The sequence below is a fragment of the Lissotriton helveticus genome, chromosome 5_1, assembly GCF_964261635.1.
Source record: "Lissotriton helveticus chromosome 5_1, aLisHel1.1, whole genome shotgun sequence".
Taxonomy (NCBI): domain Eukaryota; kingdom Metazoa; phylum Chordata; class Amphibia; order Caudata; family Salamandridae; genus Lissotriton; species Lissotriton helveticus.
Genome location: NC_136065.1, coordinates 1,465,958,209 through 1,465,970,632, shown reverse-complemented (window position 1 = coordinate 1,465,970,632; position 12,424 = coordinate 1,465,958,209).

The following is a 12,424-nucleotide window of genomic DNA, read 5'->3' as shown; positions in this document are numbered from 1 at the left end:
ACCCAGCAAAGTGTCAACATCCGTTGGCAGAGCTGATGGACGTGTAAGACAACTGTCTAACACGCATTCTCTCCGCAAAGCAGGCATCGTAGAACAGGTAAGATGCAATCTTGCCAGATTGGTCTGAATGAAAGGAACCAAGTGGTATTCAGATCTCTTAAACGAGCCAAGTTCAGAATCTGTGTAATTCTGTCACAATACCGCATGGCCAGGAGAGCCCGTTCCATTGTAGTCTGGGTATCGTTGGTGACTGGATTTGCCATATCGGAGCAGAAGGAACAAAAATAAAATTCCTGCTACGAGTCTCAAAATGAGAGGCAGATCACTGCTGCTGGACTACCGTGCATGTGGCAAGAAAGTTTATTTAAAGAACCTTCGCAGGCTCCATGTAAATTAATACCTTCACATAAAAGTGTACTGCCTAGTGCATTTTTACAATTTTTTTTACTAAGAAATACTTCCTTTCACCTACTCCAACAGTTGTGTGTGTATGGTAAAGTCCAGGTTGACTTAATGTATCCTTTACCAAACCTTTCATACAGGCCTGCTGATATATGCTGTAGACAATACTGAAATTGGAAAATCGTCACTGGTATCGTGATGGTGCCATGTATTATCCATTCTACGACAGGCTTCTCAGAAACTGTTAATGGTAATCTTTCCAGTTTTTCAATGCTGAGCATCGTATAGTCTGCTCCCCTTTGTGCCAAAGAGATTTGTTTATCTGTAAGGTTAAAGACAGTAAACAATGACGTGGTATTGATTAGACACCATGGCACGTAGCCTGAACGGAGATTTTGTAACGTCCAGCCTAGCAGCATTATAGAATGTAATTGAGACTGACCATGTTGTAACATTAGCAAATCCTGTTCTATTATGTCAATGGCAGATGATACAATGCTGTCCAAAGAATACATTCTGGAGGACAGAGTCGTTAACCCATTGTCCATTACAGAGAGTGCTTTCTCTAAATTAATACGATCAATTTCACGTATTTATTCTGCAATTTCCAATTGTGTTATTTTCAAGCTTCCTTGTACGCTGCGTATATACCGGCGTATATGAAACGTATTTGACGTTGTTTACGAGGCCCAAGTAAGAAGTCTCGTAAGTCAACGCCTTCTTTAAGTAAAGTCAAATGTTGTTTAATTTTAGGAAGTGTGGATTTCTGTAGCCACTCAAGGCATAGTTTTCCTACACTGTAAGTTGTTACTATCCCTGGTTGTTGTCTCAGGGAATATCTTGGATCTGGCCTATTCATTTTGAACCCTTGTGTTTTGTTCAGTAATCTATCTTGACAGTTGTTCGTGTCTATGGACCAGATTAACTATTATTTCCAATCAGGATTAGTTATGATGTGTTTTAAAATCTGTTTCACGTCTACCTCCTCATCTGAAGTGTTATTACTGTCAGGTGTGGCTTTAGGTATGGACGGTTTGTTTAAATCTTTTATCTTAACTATGCCAAGACATGATGTTTGTTGAACAGTGTAATTTAAAAATATAATTTGTTCTGGGATAATGTAGGCTCTGAATAAGGCCTCTAAACCTTGAACCTGCCAGTCTTTTGTGCCCCAGACAGTTTTTGTCTCAATGTTGTCTTTCCAAAAGTTAAACCCTAATGTGGACAGCTGAGCATAAAAGTTCGCAGAATACATTTGTTTAGTATTGGTAAACATGTTTTTCACTCCTGTCTTATTTATATTCTTAAAATAAAACGTTTCTGGATTTGTCACATTAGAACCTGTAAAGTATGGAAATTTCTCATAAAATGTTTTAGAGCTGCCTTTTGGTGGCGTTGGACAATGTTCCCATTGATTGTAAGTAAAAAGAAATTCTAGGATTTACAGATTTGTGCAAATAATGGAGACCAAAATGATTATAACAATACAATTCTTCATAACTTGTTGAACCTTCTAGGTATTCATGTTTTTGAAATATTGCTGACATTTCTAAATCTGTCATCATGTTATTAACAGTTTCAAAGTCCCAATCATCAGAAAATGTGCTGGGTGAGACAAAGTCACTCAAAGAAACCTTAAACTGGTGTAGAATCTTCAGCAGTTCCATCGGGCCATAAATGTCATAATCAGTTGTGTCCCCTGCTATACCACCAGGTATAGGAACGGCTGTGATGTTCACTGATGACAAGTCTCTTCGCTCATGATTAACCCTGGGCGTAGTATGCGTAGTGGGGCTACGCAAAGTGGGCGAGAAACTACGCCGACCTACGCACTTCGCGTAGCCCCACTATGCGCCGCCTGCCCCCTCCCCTACATTCCTAATTTTTGTAAATGCTGAAATAAAAGTAAATAAAAGGCACTTACCTTGTCCGCTGCGTCCCAGGGCTCCCTCTGCTCGATCTCGCGAGAAATACGCATTCGCGGGCGGCCGCGAATGCGTATTGCTATCCAAGATGGCGGCGACGGCGGCACGAACGAGCAGAGGGAGCCCTGGGACGCAGCGGGCAAAGTAAGTGCCTTTTATTTACTTTTTTTTCAGCATTTACAAAAATTAGGTATGTAGGGGAGGGCGGGAGGGAGGCGGGTGGCGGGCAACTTCGCTACGCCCACGGAGTGTTACCTGCTATGCCTACTTTGCAAAGGACGAAGTAGGCAACACTACGCCCACTCCGTGGGCGTAGCGAAGTCCTTCGCCCAGGGTTACTCACGATGAGATGACTTGTAAGGTTGCAGGAGGAAGTTGATATTCTTACTTGCTGTGTCCATTGTACTGTATTTTCCATCTATCATTTGTCCCAAACTCGAAACAAGAATGAGCCATAGCAGGAGAAAAAGTACACCTAATCCAATTCAAAATTCAACCCATGGCGAAACCAGATATGTTCTCTCAAGTTGATGAAGGAGTTCTGTTATTTTTTCTTTAAAAAGTGTTTTTGCTGGCATTATTTCTGGTCCACTGTGATCCTCAGAAAAGTTATCGAAGTTGAGAAAATAGCCAGAGGCAGTTCTGTCAATAGTTGGTATTGCATCCGGATTCTTTGAGATCACTGGGGTTTCTTCCTCCTTTGACATGTTTGTATAGTCAGATGCTACATCATTGTAGACAGGAGTTTCTTGAAGAACTGATATTTGGGTATCAAGAGGTAGGAGTTCCATGGCGGTGTGGCAAAGTCCTTCTTTTCTCACTGCAGGTTTATCAAAGGTGATAAGTCTTTCAGTTTGAACCTCTTGAATAGTAGCCAGATTTGGTCATCTGCTACTTCTTGGGAGTCCACTGGGCCTACTACTTATTATCGGCCACATGATTGTGGTTTTACCAGGTCAATTGATACTGTTCTGTTCTCCCTTTTTCCAGCAAACGGCGGTAGTAACACTGATCTTGTTCCAAGGATTGCTAAGACAGGTACTGCTTTTCTATAGGAAGGCCCAAATTCCTTCTTTAAGCAATTTTTTCCCTGACTAGATCCCCAATCTTTGGAATCCAGACAGGTCTTGCTGGGACAGGTTGGTTTTCCTTCAGTGGTCTTTGGGCTTTGTTTTGTGTTACTCAGACTTCTTCTTGTTTCATTTAAGTCCTGTAAAACAGCCAAACGGTCTTCGATAACAAAGGGTTTCTGTTCCACCACTGAAGTTTGACAATCAAGATCCTGGATGAGCATTCTAGTACCAAATAATAATTCATATGGAGTGATTCCCCCCAGAGAATTTCTTGGCAGATTATTAAGACTACGTTGGACACTTATTAGACGTTTGACCCACCCGTCACCCGAACCTAATACCCTAGCTGTTATAGATTGCTTTATGTCACGTTTTTTTCTTTCCACTACCGCATTTCCTTCAGGATGGAAGGGACTTGAAAACCGCAATGCAACACCAAAACTGGCCATGGCCTCCTTGTAATCTTTGGAGCTAAACGCAGGACCCTGGTCAGAATGTAGCATGCCGATTGCGTATGTGCCTATAAAGACTCACAAATCTTTTATAACAGTTTGGGCGTCTCTATAACAGGTATCACAGTTAATTCCAAATTTGTAAACTTCAACGCTCATTCCCGGCCACCAGTACATCTCTTCTAATTCTATTAGATATTTTAGGATCCCTTGATGTGTCAGACCCTCTTCCACATGTGCTTTGTGAACCAAAGCACCTCTCTGGTTCCTGTTTGGAATTACTCTATCCGCCACTCCAGGGATTCGAGCAAAAGGAACAGAGTTTGCATCAATTATGTATGTATATCCGAGTGGATAATTTAGAGGTAATGCTGCGTAGCTGCCTTTCATTGAGGCATTCACTGCTAGCATTGTTTCACCGTCTATTTTTGTTTTTAAACGAGTGATTGCAGCTACGGAAGCCGTTTGCACAGCTGCTTTCGTGGCTTCATCAGCCAATAAATTCCCTACAGCGTGAACGCCATCATGCTGGTGACTCAGTTTATAGAACAATTGAGTCTTTTGTAGTTCTTTCTCTAATAGAACTACTTGTTCCCAAAGCATTTTATGCTTAATTGTATCACCTTTTGCGTCTTTGAAACTGTTTTGAACCCAGTTCTGCAGATATTCATTGTAAGACGGGATGCAGTAATACGAATTGCACACTATGAGTGTGAGGAATTCGCGATCGGTATTTTCAAGCGGCATCTTGAAAGCCTGTGGTTCAGCTCGCTGAGCTGTACAGTCTCAGTGAGATTGAGTTTTTGTGACCATAGGTCTAAATTTACCTTCGCGCCAGCGACCTTTAACAATCGCGCCTGCAGCACTATAGGCTTGTTTACCCCCAATTGCGGGTTGTGCTGAGCCGTCTGTCTATATTATACAGCCGTAATGTTCAAGTGGCAGAATTTCAGTCGGCAGAGGACATTCTAATTCGTATTGTAGGATTTCTTGTGTTTTTAAATATGGGTCAAAAACGTATTCAACGTCTGTTGCGGCAAGAGAATTAACCCATTGTATCCATCTTGGATGTAGAGCTTTAGCATTTGGAATGCTTGCCTTTGTCACTGCCTCTAAGGCAGGTACAGGTGTAACGACTTTAATGTGTTTACCCTGTGCGAGGGCTCTTTCTTTTGCTACAGCAGTCTGAACCGCTGTCAGACTGCTGTATGCTATTGGTTTTTCTATGTCTAGTATTAATTTATTGGATTTGTGAAGTAATGGACCAATATTTGACCTCCTTTTGGTGATTCAATTGAATGTAATATATATATGTCTGTATAGCATCAATGATACAATACATGAAGGAATGAATATGAATGAATAATAAGTACTTTTCTAGAAAATATTTTGTATGTATATGATTTATTTGATCACTACTGAGTTGTTCACTAGAGTCCGTTTGGACTATTCATGCACAGTGCACAGCGTTCCCTGCCAGCCTTGGTAGCACCATAATTTTATAATTATCTCTTCGCCATGTGGGCACTCCCTAACAAATTCAGGTGGCCTGTCTTGTTCAGCTAGAAGGATGTCATAACCCTTAGAGAGCTTCTCCCAAAAGAGTGCTCTAATTTTTCTTGGTTTGTCCCCCTCCATCCGGAGTGTTACTTCATATGACTTATGTGGTACACTAACCCTGCTATCTGCAGTTTCAACTTGGATGCTTTCATTCAAGTCCACTGTCTCCAGATGATCCTTCAGGATCTTGCGAGCTATGGTTACCTCTGCTGCGCTGTCTAGCATTGTCTGGGCCCACTCCCCGTTCTTGAGTTGTGTCCTCAAGATCCTCGGCATGTCTGATCTTTAGACTTGCTACCTTCTTTTTGGTGAATTGAGTTTTCCTATTTTTTGGAACGTGTTGTTCATCTTTGGACTTTACTCGTTCTTCTTTTTGCTCTGATCGTCCTCTTCTTACGGATTTCTGCGAGGAAGTCTGAAAAATACGAGAGGAACGTGTATCATTATCTTGACATCTATCAGGTTTTCTCAAATTATCCCTATTTCTAAGATTGTATCTCTTTTCAGAGGGCTCCTGTTGAAGAGACCTTCCTCTGGACTGTGAACGATTCTCTCTAGGAAGTGTCTGTTTAGTGTTTTCCCACTTCTTCTTAGGAGCAGTGAGATTATTTTTAATAAAAACTTTTTCAGGATTTTCAGTTAGTTGTTTTTTTTTACAGGTTTCCCACCCAAACTATCTCTTCCTAGTTCTTCATAGGATTTTTCAATAATTCTGGCAAGCTCATATGGTTGCTCAGTAATATCTGTTTCTTTTAGTTTTTGGTAGATCGCCACGGATGCTGCTTCACCTTTAATGTTGGCTAATAGTATAGCCGAGACCTGTTTGAAATCTTTCAGTAATTTCATACCCAGATTTAAGGCCGGTTCTGGAATGTATTCATTTTGAATCTGTCTCAGAACGTCTGATATTTCCACCATAGACGGGACACCATGTACTTTTGTGTAGATTGAAGCACAGACGGTACCCCAACTCTCGCAGTCCTCTACGTGTGGTGCAATCCCAATTGGTAAACAGATTGTCAGAATCCTGTGTTTCTCATGAGATGTACTGCCTCTAATTGAGTAATTTTTTGGGCTAACCAGAACGGAATTTGTTCTCGTTTTGCGGGCAATTTACCAACGAATGACTGTATAGTCTGTGGTGTAATTTTTTTTGTGTTCCCCTGATTTGGGATGTGCTGTGGAATTCTTACAGCTGGTTGGACTGTTAAAGTCCTCATGACATATTGTGTATTTTAATCAGCTATTTTAGCTGAGCTAACAGTTCAGGAGCTGTCATTCTTTCAATGTCAGGATGTGGTGTATAGCTGGCTAGTACCGGCTGTGTGGCTCCTGGTCTACCTAGTGGACTGAGCCTGGTAATGTGATTTTGATGTTGTAGGGCGCCATTAAACCAGAGCTGATGCTCTTGGTAAATTAGTGGAATTTCAATGTCCTCGAAAGGAATGTATTCCGCTGGTGGTTCCTCTAATTTATAGAAGTGGAACTTGTGTGTTACTGCATTTGCTGCAGGAAACAGAATCCATGAATAGAATACCTAGGTCTGCTGATATTCATGTGCCTCTATAACAAATATTACTTTACCACCTCTCGATTATACTCCATTTTCTATAAGTTTTATAATGATTGTTTTCCTTATATTTGCCGGGATGAGTATGGCATCTTCGTCATTTTGATGGAGATTTGTGTCGTCTAAAACTGCTTGAGCAGCTGCTGCAGCTCTCGCCCTTTCGTCGTCACTATCTGTCATTTTTGTTGACTGGAAGTGTTGCAGAACAAGTTTCAGGGAAACAAAGATTAGGTGCACAATATTTTTGGTACACTGTATCCTTCAATGTTGAACAAACTAAAAACTAATACATAGGTTTCTTTCGTCCTACTTAGTTTAAAGTGGATATTTTATCCTTTAACCCACTCCAGACATCTATTGGAGTATTTTACGGGAAAAAGGGGTCTGTGTGAAAAGCACGACTGAGTAACTCTAGTATCTAGCGTTAAATTATCGCCTTACCAAACGTTGGGCACCATGTAGTGTAGTACCTATATTCCCAATAGGCTCTGTGCATTGGAATAGTATATCCTGTAGTTTAGACGTAGGACTGAGGTCGACTAGGTCTCTACCGAATATACTAGACTTAATTGTGTATGTGCCTGCTAGCTCAGAGGTCACTAGAAACGTTCTCGAATGAACAAGAAGAAATTAGTTTCTGACAACCGCTTAAAACATGACCAATTTGTTCCCCAAGAATAAGAAATATATATAGAGTTGCGGAAACAATAGATAGTTATTTCACTCAGTCAATCGTGCATGCTTCGTTTCACCAGAGGTGCAGAGAAATAGAGAGAAGGGCATTTTCAATAAAAGGTATTTATTGAACAGTCTTCTTTCTCAAGCATAAGAAATGAACTGCTACAATCGTAATACTTGTTGTAAACTACAATGCGTACAGTACAAAGAGTTTTATAAAATAATACTGTAAATGCATGATATGGTTTCTAAGCCATATAGTACATAAAATACATACATTGATAAATAATGACTAAAAGTACTCAACTGGTGCTTCTAAAATATGCCTACCCGGTGTACCTAACCTAGGTCTAGATCAAGGGAAGAATTAAGTGAGGTGTAGCTTAGTTTCAGTATTTTTTTGTCAAGAATCTAATCCAAGAATTCTCTTAGGGTCTAATCAGCTCCGTACCTTGGTTTTAGAATGTAGGAGGTCTGGTATATTTCTCTCAGGACTCTATTTCCCAGCAACCCGCAAGGGTAGCCGGGAAACACCGGAGATGGATTTCTCGGCTGGAGAAAGTACAACGTCTCTCAGTGCGTCAGCTGGAGGGTAGGCTTCCTTTTGGCACTTGCTGCAGCAGGGCACGTCGGGCAAGTATATAGTCAAACTGCTCCAAACCACCGTGTGTTTGTTTGGACAAGTGTGGGCATATTTATACCTTGAAGGTGCCGAGTTTGACATAAGATTGGACATAATAACGTCATTAGAGACTTAATTCTCTGAAAACTCTATGAGTTCTTGGATAAATTAATATTCATGCAGGGGGAAGTCCCTGACTGCTGAAGGCGGGTTTTCACAAGAAATCGTTGTAGATTTTCGGAACTAGTGGAAGTAGCCAAGCCGTATTAGGACTACTGGAGCTATGTCTTAATATGGTTATGATTCCTATACCTATATAAGGATACAGTACTTTATACCTATATAAGGGCATGAATCGGGAAAATTACACTAGGGTCCTAAAATGCTATACAACAGGCCTACCATAGGGGTGTCTAATATGCAGAAAAGTGAAGGTTTAGGGACTGGCAGGTGGGTGCACTTGCCCAGTCAACATGGCAGTACCAGACTGCACACAGGCTCTGCAATGGCAGACCTAAGACACACTTTTACAAGCTGCTTCTGTGGGTGGCACAACCAGTGCTGCAAACCCACCTGCAGCATTCGGTTTACACCCCCTGGGCACACTCAGTGCACTGTCCTAGGGTCTGACAAGTAAACCAAACCACTCAATCAGGGAGTCACTAATCCAGACATCAATTTATAATAGGGGGTGCATATGCACTTTAGCACTTATCAGCAGTGGTAAAGTGCCCAGAGTCATAAAACCAACAAAAACAGGCCAGACAAAAAACAGGAGGAAGGCAAAAAGTTCAGAGATGACCCTGCAAAAAGGGCCAAGTCCATCAGCTGGCATGCGCTGAATGGTCAGTAATCGGATTATCATACATTTATCGTCATTTTGGCCAGAGTATAGGATGATCTTAACAAAAGTGGTTTTCGAAGCCCAGTAGCGTAACTATGACAGTATCTATGGCAGCATTGCTTTCTGTCTGAAAATATACGTTCCCTCTGATAACTTTATAGCTGTCAAAATCATAAGAATATTAGTTTAAAAATGAAATGTGCACAAGGATACCCTTGTGGGTGATAATGCTTTTTACAAATACACATAGCATATCCTTGACAAGAGCTAGTAGAGCTGACCTCGAAGACATGTATATTGAAAAAACACTTTATCACCTTTTGGAAAACTGTGGCAGACCTTGTGTCAAACTGACCTTTAGGCCAATCAGACAGTACCCAAGGGGCTGGTCTGGTAGGTCAGCATATGGTGAAATTATTTGCATATTTGTGGGCCTGTGTTGTGGTCTGCTGGCACAGTTTTATTGTTGATTTCCTTGATATTAAGCAAGCATTGCCTATAGCAGGCCACATGCATGCATGAATAATCAACATCTCCTTCGAGACAGCAACCTTCCCGGAAAGCTGAAAGCACGCCGAGATCAACACCTTACTCAAGATACCCAAGGCAGACCCCAAGGACCTCAAAAGCATCCGACCCATCTCCCTCCTCCCGTTCCCGGCGAAGGTCACCAAGAAAATCGTCAACAAGCAACTGACCCGCTACCTCGAGGAGAACAACATCCTGGACCCATCCCAGTCCGGTTTCCCCAGGCACCACAGCACCAAAACTGCCCTTATCGCTGCCACCAATGACATGAGGACCCTGCTCGACAACGGAAAAACAGCGACCCTCATCCTCCTGGACCTGTCAGCTGCCTTCGACACGGTCTGCCACCACAAACTACGAACACACCTACACGATACCGGAATCCAAGAGAAGGCTCTGGATTTGACCACATCCTTCCTCTCCAGCAAAATCCAGAGCATCCGCCTCCCCACCCTTCGGCTCCAAGGCCACCGAGATCATATGCGGCGTACCCCAGGGCTCCTCCCTCAGCCCAACGCTGTTCAACATCTACATGGCAACCCTCACCCACGTAGCCCGTCAGCACAACCTCAACATCCTCTCCTACGCCGACGACACCCAGCTGGTCCTCTCCCTCACTAAAGACCCTCACGCCGCCAAAACCAACCTCCACGAAGGAATGAAGGATGTTGCCGAATGGATGAAGAACAGCCCACTGAAGCTGAACTTAGGCAAGACGGAGGTCCTCATCCTCGGCCCCACCGCCTCAGCCTGGGACGACTCCTGGTGACTGACAACACTGGAAACAGCACCAACACCCACCGACCACCTACGGGTCATCCTTGACTTCACCCTCTATATGACTAAGCAGGTCAACGCCGTCTCCTCATCCTGCTTCAACACCCTCCGAATGCTCCGCAGGATCTTCAAGTGGATCCCCACTGAAATGAGAAAAACAGTCACCTAGGCCCTCGTCACCAGCAGTCTGGACTACGGAAACGCCCTCTATGCAGGACCGTCGGCCAAGCTCCTGAAACAGCTGCAACGTATCCAGATTGCCTCTGCACGCCTGATCCTGGACATGCCCCGTCACAGCCACATCACATCCCACCTGAGAGACCTGCATTGGCTCCCCGTCAACAAGAGGGTAACCTTAAAGCTCCTCCTCCATGCGCACAAAGCTCTTCACAACACCGGCACAGCATACCTCAACAGACGACTCAGCTTCTACACCCCCACCCACCAGCTCTGCTCCACCGGCCTCGCCCTCGCCACAGTCCCATGCATCCAAAGAACGACCACGGCGGAAGAGCTGGAACACCCCCCCACTAACCTATGGTAGACTCAAGACCTACTGGCCTTCAGAAGACTCCTCAAGACCTGGCTCTTCGATCAGTAGCAGCCCTCCCCCAGCGCCATGAGACCCTCACGGGTATGTAGTGCGCTTTATAAGTATCTTGATTGATTGATTGATACCTTGCAAAACATCTATACAACATGTTTTTGCAAAGTTTAAATCTGTCCTATTTACAAATGTAGGGTACCTTTTTAGCTATCTGGTTCGGTAATGGGGGACACTTTTTATTTTAGTGCCCAGGTCTATTTTCTGGTCCAGTCCGACCCTGGGTGGGGGTGTAAGGGTGTTGATGTGGTGAATAGTGCGAGTAGGCCCTGTTGGTCAACAGGCCTCCATTGACCTCCTCTAGCAGCAATGTTGCATTGCTCTCGACAGTTCAGGGCCCCAACTGTGGCATCCCTTGAGAGGCCTTCAGTTGCCTGGCTGACTCTCGACAGCCAGCCTAGTTTGCAGGTGTTGGTCAACTAGGCACCTGAGTACCAATTGCAAGGCTGCCGAACTACATTTTCCCGGACGTAATGCACTGCTTACCTTTTAAAAGACGTAGGATAAACTACCCTATCACGACATACTCTATATTTCATATGCATCTACTCACATCCCTGTGCACTTACCTACTCTGATCATCCCTACTGGTTGAACACCGAACATCTCTAGAACTGGAGTGCACTTTTTCCCCACATGAAATCAGAGCCCAGGACCCCAATTAATGAATACATCAATGTATTTGTTCAGAAATCAGGCCCTGTTCAGTTTAGCTGGTTACTGCCAATAGATAGATTGATTCCTGGTATAGCCTACTCATATTCTAGTTCCGGGCCAAGTTTCAAATAAGGAATCTAACCTCACAAAATTATTGAAATTGTGTTATTGTATGTTATTGATATTTGAAAAAATAGCATTACAGTGTTTAACATATTTTTTAAAGAAAATGTGTAGAGCATGTACAAAATGGTTCTAAATTATCTTTGGGAGATAACCCACCATCCAGAGCGACGTTCTCTTCTCAAATCATTCCCATGCAACGTTTTAGGAAAGCTTGTGTTCACTTATTAAAAGTCATAAGTAAAAGTCATATGTTATACCTTCAAATCCCATTTCACTTAGAACGGATAAGAGCGGAGAATTTTCATGAAATTAGTTTTGTGAAATTTCTTGAAAAAATTCTCTAATTTTGTACACCCTCAAAATCACTCACTCACTCACTCTCTCAATCACACACTGGTATGTTTTTTATCTGTATGCGTGTGTGTCAAGAAGAGAATGCAAATCAAACTAATGGAAGGCGGAGTGATAGGAGGTAGTAAATAAAAGACAAATTACTAGTGACCAATTTTTAAAGCAATCCTTTGAAATCCGAGCGACTCTCACTAGCAGGTTTTGAACTGATGGTAGGATCTGGACTAAAATGCATTTGTCAAGAAACTGAAAAGC